The 12,215-nt window shown below is 49.9% G+C and overlaps 1 protein-coding gene across 1 annotated transcript in view; it reads right to left on the bottom strand.

The window, feature by feature from the left end:
* Positions 1 to 12,215, bottom strand: part of LOC141191568 (uncharacterized) — a 78,499-nt gene that overhangs the window by 25,097 nt on the left and 41,187 nt on the right. The gene's annotated exons all lie outside the window — the stretch shown is intronic.

Here is a 12,215-nt window from a genome sequence, read left to right as displayed (position 1 = left end):
AGGGGCATAATGGGGGCATTACACTGTGTGAGGACATCATACATCCTGCATAAGGGGCATAATGGGGGCATTACACTGTGTGGGCATCATACATCCTGCATAAGGGGCATAATGGGGGCATTACACTGTGTGGGGGCATCATACATCCTGCATAAGGGGCATAATGGGGGCATTATACTGTGTGAGGACATCATACATCCTGCATAAGGGGCATAATGGGGGCATTACACTGTGTGGGGGCATCATACATCCAGCATAAGGGGCATAATGAGGGCATTACACTGTGTGGGACCATCATACATACTGCATAAGGGGCATAATGAGAGCATTACACTGTGTGAGGACATCATACATCCTGCATAAGGGGCATAATGGGGGCATCATACATCCTGCATAAGGGGCATAATGGGGGCATTACACGGTGTGGGGGCATCATACATCCTGCATAAGGGGCATAACACTGTGTGAGGACATCATACATCCTGCATAAGGGCATAATGGGGGCATTACACTGTGTGGGGGCATCATACATCCTACATAAGGGGCATGATGGGAGCATTACACTGCGTGGGGGCATCATACATCCTGCATAAGGGGCATGATGGGAGCATTACACTGTGTGGGGGCATCATACATCCTACATAAGGGGCATAATGGGGACATTACACTGTGGGGGCATCATACATCCTACATAAGGGGCATGATGTGGGCATTACACTGTGTGGGGGGCATCATACATCCTGCATAAGGGGCATAATGGGGACATTACACTGTGTGGGGGCATCATACACACTGTATAAGGGGCATAATGGGGGCATTACACTGTGGGGGCATCATACATCCTGAATAAGGGGCATAATGGGGGCATTACACTGTGGGGGCATCATACATCCTACATAAGGGGCATAATGGGGGCATTACACTGTGGGGGCATCATACATCCTGCATAAGGGGCATAATGAGAGCATTACACTGTGTGAGGACATCATACATCCTGCATAAGGGGCATAATGGGGCATTACACTGTGTGGGGGCATCATACATCCTACATAAGGGGCATGATGGGGGCATTACACTGTGTGGGAGCATCATACATCCTGCATAAGGGGCATAATGGGGGCATTACACTGTGTGGGGGGCATCATACATCCTGCATAAGGGGCATAATGAGGGCATTACACTGTGTGGGAGCATCATACATACTGCATAAGGGGCATAATGGAGGCATTACACTGTGTGAGGACATCATACATCCTGCATAAGGGGCATAATGGGGGCATTACACTGTGTGAGGACATCATACATCCTGCATAAGGGGCATAATGGGGGCATTACACTGTGGGGGCATCATACATCCTGCATAAGGGGCATAATGGGGGCATTACACTGTGTGGGGGCATCATACATCCTGCATAAGGGGCATAATGGGGGCATTATACTGTGTGAGGACATCATATATCCTGCATAAGGGGCATAATGGGGGCATTACACAGTGTGGGGGCATCATACATCCAGCATAAGGGGCATAATGAGGGCATTACACTGTGTGGGAGCATCATACATACTGCATAAGGGGCATAATGAGAGCATTACACTGTGTGAGGACATCATACATCCTGCATCAGGGGCATAATGGGGGCATCATACATCCTGCATAAGGGGCATAATGGGGGCATTACACGGTGTGGGGGCATCATACATCCTGCATAAGGGGCATAACACTGTGTGAGGACATCATACATCCTGCATAAGGGCATAATGGGGGCATTACACTGTGTGGGCGCATCATACATCCTACATAAGGGGCATGATGGGAGCATTACACTGCGTGGGGGCATCATACATCCTGCATAAGGGGCATAATGGGGGCATTACACTGTGTGGGGGCATCATACATCCTGCATAGGGGGCATAATGGGGGCATTACACTGTGTGGGGGCATCATACATACTGCATAAGGGACATAATGGGGGCATTACACAGTGTGGGGGCATCATACATCCTGCATAAGGGGCATAATGGGGGCATTACACTGTGGGGGCATCATACATCCTGCATAAGGGGCATAATGGGGGCATTACACTGTGGGGGCATCATACATCCTACATAAGGGGCATAATGGGGGCATTACACTGTGTGGGGACATCATACATACTGCATAAGGGGCATAATGGGGGCATCTTACATCCTGCATAAGGGGCATAATGGGGGCATTACACTGTGTGGGGGGCATCATACATCCTGCATAAGGGGCATAATACACACTGTATAAGGGGCATAATGGGGGCATTACACTGTGTGGGGGCATCATACATCCTGAATAAGGGGCATAATGGGGTCATTACACTGTGGGGGCATCATACATCCTACATAAGGGGCATAATGGGGGCATTACACTGTGGGGGCATCATACATCCTGCATAAGGGGCATAATGGGGGCATTACACTGTGTGGGAGCATCATACATACTGCATAAGGGGCATAATGAGAGCATTACACTGTGTGAGGACATCATACATCCTGCATAAGGGGCATAATGGGGGCATTACACTGTGTGGGGGCATCATACATCCTACATAAGGGGCATGATGGGGGCATTACACTGTGTGGGGGCATCATACATACTGCATAAGGGGATAATGGGGGCATTACACTGTGTGGGGGCATCATACATCCTGCATAAGGGGCATAATGAGTGCATTACACTGTGTGGGAGCATCATACATACTGCATAAGGGGCATAATGGAGGCATTACACTGTGTGAGGACATCATACATCCTGCATAAGGGGCATAATGGGGGCATTACACTGTGTGAGGACATCATACATCCTGCATAAGGGGCATAATGGGGGCATTACACTGTGGGGGCATCATACATCCTGCATAAGGGGCATAATGGGGGCATTATACTGTGTGGGGGCATCATACATCCTGCATAAGGGGCATAATGGGGGCATTATACTGTGTGAGGACATCATACATCCTGCATAAGGGGCATAATGGGGGCATTACACTGTGTGGGGGCATCATACATCCAGCATAAGGGGCATAATGAGGGCATTACACTGTGTGGGACCATCATACATACTGCATAAGGGGCATAATGAGAGCATTACACTGTGTGAGGACATCATACATCCTGCATAAGGGGCATAATGGGGGCATCATACATCCTGCATAAGGGGCATAATGGGGGCATTACACGGTGTGGGGGCATCATACATCCTGCATAAGGGGCATAACACTGTGTGAGGACATCATACATCCTGCATAAGGGCATAATGGGGGCATTACACTGTGTGGGGGCATCATACATCCTACATAAGGGGCATGATGGGAGCATTACACTGCGTGGGGGCATCATACATCCTGCATAAGGGGCATGATGGGAGCATTACACTGTGTGGGGGCATCATACATCCTACATAAGGGGCATAATGGGGACATTACACTGTGGGGGCATCATACATCCTACATAAGGGGCATGATGTGGGCATTACACTGTGTGGGGGGCATCATACATCCTGCATAAGGGGCATAATGGGGACATTACACTGTGTGGGGGCATCATACACACTGTATAAGGGGCATAATGGGGGCATTACACTGTGGGGGCATCATACATCCTGAATAAGGGGCATAATGGGGGCATTACACTGTGGGGGCATCATACATCCTACATAAGGGGCATAATGGGGGCATTACACTGTGGGGGCATCATACATCCTGCATAAGGGGCATAATGAGAGCATTACACTGTGTGAGGACATCATACATCCTGCATAAGGGGCATAATGGGGCATTACACTGTGTGGGGGCATCATACATCCTACATAAAGGGCATGATGGGGGCATTACACTGTGTGGGAGCATCATACATCCTGCATAAGGGGCATAATGGGGGCATTACACTGTGTGGGGGGCATCATACATCCTGCATAAGGGGCATAATGAGGGCATTACACTGTGTGGGAGCATCATACATACTGCATAAGGGGCATAATGGAGGCATTACACTGTGTGAGGACATCATACATCCTGCATAAGGGGCATAATGGGGGCATTACACTGTGTGAGGACATCATACATCCTGCATAAGGGGCATAATGGGGGCATTACACTGTGGGGGCATCATACATCCTGCATAAGGGGCATAATGGGGGCATTATACTGTGTGGGGGCATCATACATCCTGCATAAGGGGCATAATGGGGGCATTATACTGTGTGAGGACATCATACATCCTGCATAAGGGGCATAATGGAGGCATTACACTGTGTGGGGGCATCATACATCCAGCATAAGGGGCATAATGAGGGCATTACACTGTGTGGGACCATCATACATACTGCATAAGGGGCATAATGAGAGCATTACACTGTGTGAGGACATCATACATCCTGCATAAGGGGCATAATGGGGGCATCATACATCCTGCATAAGGGGCATAATGGGGGCATTACACGGTGTGGGGGCATCATACATCCTGCATAAGGGGCATAACACTGTGTGAGGACATCATACATCCTGCATAAGGGCATAATGGGGGCATTACACTGTGTGGGGGCATCATACATCCTACATAAGGGGCATGATGGGAGCATTACACTGCGTGGGGGCATCATACATCCTGCATAAGGGGCATGATGGGAGCATTACACTGTGTGGGGGCATCATACATCCTACATAAGGGGCATAATGGGGACATTACACTGTGGGGGCATCATACATCCTACATAAGGGGCATGATGTGGGCATTACACTGTGTGGGGGGCATCATACATCCTGCATAAGGGGCATAATGGGGACATTACACTGTGTGGGGGCATCATACACACTGTATAAGGGGCATAATGGGGGCATTACACTGTGGGGGCATCATACATCCTGAATAAGGGGCATAATGGGGGCATTACACTGTGGGGGCATCATACATCCTACATAAGGGGCATAATGGGGGCATTACACTGTGGGGGCATCATACATCCTGCATAAGGGGCATAATGAGAGCATTACACTGTGTGAGGACATCATACATCCTGCATAAGGGGCATTATGGGGCATTACACTGTGTGGGGGCATCATACATCCTACATAAGGGGCATGATGGGGGCATTACACTGTGTGGGAGCATCATACATCCTGCATAAGGGGCATAATGGGGGCATTACACTGTGTGGGGGGCATCATACATCCTGCATAAGGGGCATAATGAGGGCATTACACTGTGTGGGAGCATCATACATACTGCATAAGGGGCATAATGGAGGCATTACACTGTGTGAGGACATCATACATCCTGCATAAGGGGCATAATGGGGGCATTACACTGTGTGAGGACATCATACATCCTGCATAAGGGGCATAATGGGGGCATTACACTGTGGGGGCATCATACATCCTGCATAAGGGGCATAATGGGGGCATTACACTGTGTGGGGGCATCATACATCCTGCATAAGGGGCATAATGGGGGCATTATACTGTGTGAGGACATCATACATCCTGCATAAGGGGCATAATGGGGGCATTACACAGTGTGGGGGCATCATACATCCAGCATAAGGGGCATAATGAGGGCATTACACTGTGTGGGAGCATCATACATACTGCATAAGGGGCATAATGAGAGCATTACACTGTGTGAGGACATCATACATCCTGCATCAGGGGCATAATGGGGGCATCATACATCCTGCATAAGGGGCATAATGGGGGCATTACACGGTGTGGGGGCATCATACATCCTGCATAAGGGGCATAACACTGTGTGAGGACATCATACATCCTGCATAAGGGCATAATGGGGGCATTACACTGTGTGGGGGCATCATACATCCTACATAAGGGGCATGATGGGAGCATTACACTGCGTGGGGGCATCATACATCCTGCATAAGGGGCATAATGGGGGCATTACACTGTGTGGGGGCATCATACATCCTGCATAGGGGGCATAATGGGGGCATTACACTGTGTGGGGGCATCATACATACTGCATAAGGGACATAATGGGGGCATTACACAGTGTGGGGGCATCATACATCCTGCATAAGGGGCATAATGGGGGCATTACACTGTGGGGGCATCATACATCCTGCATAAGGGGCATAATGGGGGCATTACACTGTGGGGGCATCATACATCCTACATAAGGGGCATAATGGGGGCATTACACTGTGTGGGGACATCATACATACTGCATAAGGGGCATAATGGGGGCATCTTACATCCTGCATAAGGGGCATAATGGGGGCATTACACGGTGTGGGGGCATCATACATCCTGCATAAGGGGCATAACACTGTGTGAGGACATCATACATCCTGCATAAGGGGCATAATGGGGGCATTACACTGTGTGGGGGCATCATACATCCTACATAAGGGGCATGATGGGAGCATTACACTGTGGGGGCATCATACATCCTACATAAGGGGCATGATGTGGGCATTACACTGTGTGGGGGGCATCATACATCCTGCATAAGGGGCATAATGGGGGCATTACACTGTGTGGGGGCATCATACATCCTGCATAAGGGGCATAATGGGAGCATTACACTGTGGGGGCATCATACATCCTACATAAGGGGCATAATTGGGTCATTACACTGTGTGGGTGCATCATACATCCTGTATAAGGGGATAATGGGGGCATTACATGGTGTGGGCATCATACATCCTGCATAAGGGGCATAATGGGGGCATTACACTGTGGGGGCATCATACATCCTACATAAGGGGCATGATGTGGGCATTACACTGTGTGGGGGGCATCATACATCCTGCATAAGGGGCATAATGAGGGCATTACACTGTGTGGGGGCATCATACATCCTGCATAAGGGGCATAATGGGGGCATTACACTGTGTGGGGGCATCATACATCCTGCATAAGGGGCATAATGGGGGCATTACACTGTGTGGGGCATCATACATACTGTACAAGGGGCATAATGGGGGCATTACACTGTGTGAGGACATCATACATCCTGCATAAGGGGCATAATGGGGGCATTACACTGTGTGGGGGCATCATACATCCTGCATAAGGGGCATAATGGGGGCATTACACTGTGTGGGGGCATCGTACATCCTGCATAAGGGGTGTAATGGGGGCATTACACTGTGTGGGGACATCATACATCCTGCATAAGGGGCATAATGGGGCATTACACTGTGTGGGGGGGATCATACATACTGCATAAGGGGAGTAATGGGGGCATTACACTGTGTGGGGCATCATACATCCTGCATAAGGGGGATAATGGGGGCATTACACTGTGTGGGGGGGATCATACATAATGCATAAGGGGCGTAATGGGGGCATTACACTGTGTGGGGCATCATACATCCGGCATAAGGGGGGCATTACACTGTGTGGGGGCATCATACACACTGTATAAGGGGCATAATGGGGGCATTACACTGTGTGGGGGCATCATACACAGTGTATAAGGGGCATAATGGGGGCATTACACTGTGTGGGGGCATCATACATCCTGAATAAGGGGCATAATGGGGGCATTACACTGTGGGGGCATCATACATCCTACATAAGGGGCATAATGGGGGCATTACACTGTGTGGGGGCATCATACATCCTGCATAAGGGGCATAATGGGGGCATTACACTGTGTGGGGGCATCATACATCCTGCATAAGGGGCATAATGGGGGCATTACACTGTGTGGGGGCATCATACATCCTGCATAAGGGGCATAATGGGAGCATTACACTGTGGGGGCATCATACATCCTACATAAGGGGCATAATGGGGGCATTACACTGTGTGGGGGGCATCATACATCCTGCATAAGGGGCATAATGAGGGCATTACACTGTGTGGGGGCATCATACATCCTGCATAAGGGGCATAATGGGGGCATTATACTGTGTGGGGGCATCATACATCCTGCATAAGGGGCATAATGGGGGCATTACACTGTGTGGGGCATCATACATACTGTACAAGGGGCATAATGGGGGCATTACACTGTGTGAGGACATCATACATCCTGCATAAGGGGCATAATGGGGGCATTACACTGTGTGGGGGCATCATACATCCTGCATAAGGGGCATAATGGGGGCATTACACTGTGTGGGGGCATCATACATCCTGCATAAGGGGTGTAATGGGGGCATTACACTGTGTGGGGACATCATACATCCTGCATAAGGGGCATAATGGGGCATTACACTGTGTGGGGCATCATACATCCTGCATAAGGGGCATAATGGGGGCATTACACTGTGTGGGGGGGATCATACATAATGCATAAGGGGCGTAATGGGGGCATTACACTGTGTGGGGCATCATACATCCTGCATAAGGGGCATAATGGGGGCATTACACTGTGTGGGGCATCATACATCCTGCATAAGGGGCATAAGGGGGGCATTACACTGTGTGGGGCATCATACATCCTGTATAAGGGGCATAATGGGGGCATTACACTGTGTGGGGGCATCATACATCCTGCATAAGGGGCATAATGGGGGCATTACACTGTGTGGGGGCATCATACATCCTGCATAAGGGGCATAATGGGGGCATTACACTGTGGGGGCATCATACATCCTACATAAGGGGCATGATGTGGGCATTACACTGTGTGGGGGCATCATACATACTGCATAAGGGGCATTACACTGTGTGGGGGCATCATACATCCTGCATAAGGGGTGTAATGGGGGCATTACACTGTGTGGGGGATCATACATACTGCATAAGGGGTGTAATGGGGGCATTACACTGTGTGGGGCATCATACATCCCGCATAAGGGGCATAATGGGGGCATTACACTGTGTGGGGGCATCATACATCCCGCATAAGGGGCATAATGGGGGCATTACACTGTGTGGGGGGCATCATACATACTACATAAGGGGCATAATGGGGGCATTACACTGTGTGGGGGGCATCATACATCCCGCATAAGGGGCATAATGGGGGCATTACACTGTGTGGGGGCATCATACATACTGCATAAGGGGCATAATGGGGGTATTACACTGTGTGGGGGGCATCATACATCCTGCATAAGGGGCATAATGGGGGCATTACACTGTGTGGGGGCATCATACATACTGCATAAGGGGCATAATGGGGGCATTACACTGTGTGGGGGGCATCATACATCCTGCATAAGGGGCATTACACTGTGGGGGGCATCATACATCCTGCATAAGGGGCATAATGGGGCATTACACTGTGTGGGGGGGATCATACATAATGCATAAGGGGCGTAATGGGGGCATTACACTGGGTGGGGCATCATACATCCTGCATAAGGGGCATAATGGGGGCATTACACTGTGTGGGGGCATCATACACACTGTATAAGGGGCATAATGGGGGCATTACACTGTGTGGGGGCATCATACACACTGTATAAGGGGCATAATGGGGGCATTACACTGTGTGGGGGCATCATACATCCTGAATAAGGGGCATAATGGGGGCATTACACTGTGGGGCCATCATACATCCTACATAAGGGGCATAATGGGGGCATGACACTGTGTGGGGGCATCATACATCCTGCATAAGGGGCATAATGGGGACATTACACTGTGTGGGGGCATCATACACACTGTATAAGGGGCATAATGGGGGCATTACACTGTGGGGGCATCATACATCCTGAATAAGGGGCATAATGGGGGCATTACACTGTGGGGGCATCATACATCCTACATAAGGGGCATAATGGGGGCATCATACATCCTGCATAAGGGGCATAATGAGAGCATTACACTGTGTGAGGACATCATACATCCTGCATAAGGGGCATAATGGGGGCATTACACTGTGTGGGGGCATCATACATCCTACATAAGGGGCATGATGGGGGCAATACACTGTGTGGGGGCATCATACATTCTGCATAAGGGGATAATGGGGGCATTACACTGTGTGGGGGGCATCATACATCCTGCATAAGGGGCATAATGAGGGCATTACACTGTGTGGGAGCATCATACATCCTGCATAAGGGGCATAATGGAGGCATTACACTGTGTGAGGACATCATACATCCTGCATAAGGGGCATAATGGGGGCATTACACTGTGTGGGGGATCATACATACTGCATAAGGGGTGTAATGGGGGCATTACACTGTGGGGGCATCATACATCCTGAATAAGGGGCATAATGGGGGCATTACACTGTGGGGGCATCATACATCCTACATAAGGGGCATAATGGGGGCATTACACTGTGGGGGCATCATACATCCTGCATAAGGGGCATAATGAGAGCATTACACTGTGTGAGGACATCATACATCCTGCATAAGGGGCATTATGGGGCATTACACTGTGTGGGGGCATCATACATCCTACATAAGGGGCATGATGGGGGCATTACACTGTGTGGGAGCATCATACATCCTGCATAAGGGGCATAATGGGGGCATTACACTGTGTGGGGGGCATCATACATCCTGCATAAGGGGCATAATGAGGGCATTACACTGTGTGGGAGCATCATACATACTGCATAAGGGGCATAATGGAGGCATTACACTGTGTGAGGACATCATACATCCTGCATAAGGGGCATAATGGGGGCATTACACTGTGTGAGGACATCATACATCCTGCATAAGGGGCATAATGGGGGCATTACACTGTGGGGGCATCATACATCCTGCATAAGGGGCATAATGGGGGCATTACACTGTGTGGGGGCATCATACATCCTGCATAAGGGGCATAATGGGGGCATTATACTGTGTGAGGACATCATACATCCTGCATAAGGGGCATAATGGGGGCATTACACAGTGTGGGGGCATCATACATCCAGCATAAGGGGCATAATGAGGGCATTACACTGTGTGGGAGCATCATACATACTGCATAAGGGGCATAATGAGAGCATTACACTGTGTGAGGACATCATACATCCTGCATCAGGGGCATAATGGGGGCATCATACATCCTGCATAAGGGGCATAATGGGGGCATTACACGGTGTGGGGGCATCATACATCCTGCATAAGGGGCATAACACTGTGTGAGGACATCATACATCCTGCATAAGGGCATAATGGGGGCATTACACTGTGTGGGGGCATCATACATCCTACATAAGGGGCATGATGGGAGCATTACACTGCGTGGGGGCATCATACATCCTGCATAAGGGGCATAATGGGGGCATTACACTGTGTGGGGGCATCATACATCCTGCATAGGGGGCATAATGGGGGCATTACACTGTGTGGGGGCATCATACATACTGCATAAGGGACATAATGGGGGCATTACACAGTGTGGGGGCATCATACATCCTGCATAAGGGGCATAATGGGGGCATTACACTGTGGGGGCATCATACATCCTGCATAAGGGGCATAATGGGGGCATCATACATCCTACATAAGGGGCATGATGTGGGCATTACACTGTGTGGGGACATCATACATACTGCATAAGGGGCATAATGGGGGCATCTTACATCCTGCATAAGGGGCATAATGGGGGCATTACACGGTGTGGGGGCATCATACATCCTGCATAAGGGGCATAACACTGTGTGAGGACATCATACATCCTGCATAAGGGGCATAATGGGGGCATTACACTGTGTGGGGGCATCATACATCCTACATAAGGGGCATGATGGGAGCATTACACTGTGGGGGCATCATACATCCTACATAAGGGGCATGATGTGGGCATTACACTGTGTGGGGGGCATCATACATCCTGCATAAGGGGCATAATGGGGGCATTACACTGTGTGGGGGCATCATACATCCTGCATAAGGGGCATAATGGGGGCATTACACTGTGTGGGGGCATCATACATCCTGCATAAGGGGTGTAATGGGGGCATTACACTGTGTGGGGACATCATACATCCTGCATAAGGGGCATAATGGGGCATTACACTGTGTGGGGCATCATACATCCTGCATAAGGGGCATAATGGGGGCATTACACTGTGTGGGGGGGATCATACATAATGCATAAGGGGCGTAATGGGGGCATTACACTGTGTGGGGCATCATACATCCTGCATAAGGGGCATAATGGGGGCATTACACTGTGTGGGGCATCATACATCCTGCATAAGGGGCATAATGGGGGCATTACACTGTGTGGGGCATCATACATCCTGCATAAGGGGCATAATGGGGGCATTACACTGTGTGGGGCATCATACATCCTGCATAAGGGGCATAATGGGGG

The sequence above is a fragment of the Phyllobates terribilis genome, unplaced genomic scaffold (assembly GCF_046119375.1).
Source record: "Phyllobates terribilis strain yellow unplaced genomic scaffold, ASM4611937v1 Scaffold_47__1_contigs__length_9908305, whole genome shotgun sequence".
Taxonomy (NCBI): domain Eukaryota; kingdom Metazoa; phylum Chordata; class Amphibia; order Anura; family Dendrobatidae; genus Phyllobates; species Phyllobates terribilis.
The sequence above is the reverse complement of the archived record's forward strand: the minus strand, read 5'-3'. Positions and strand labels throughout refer to the sequence as shown.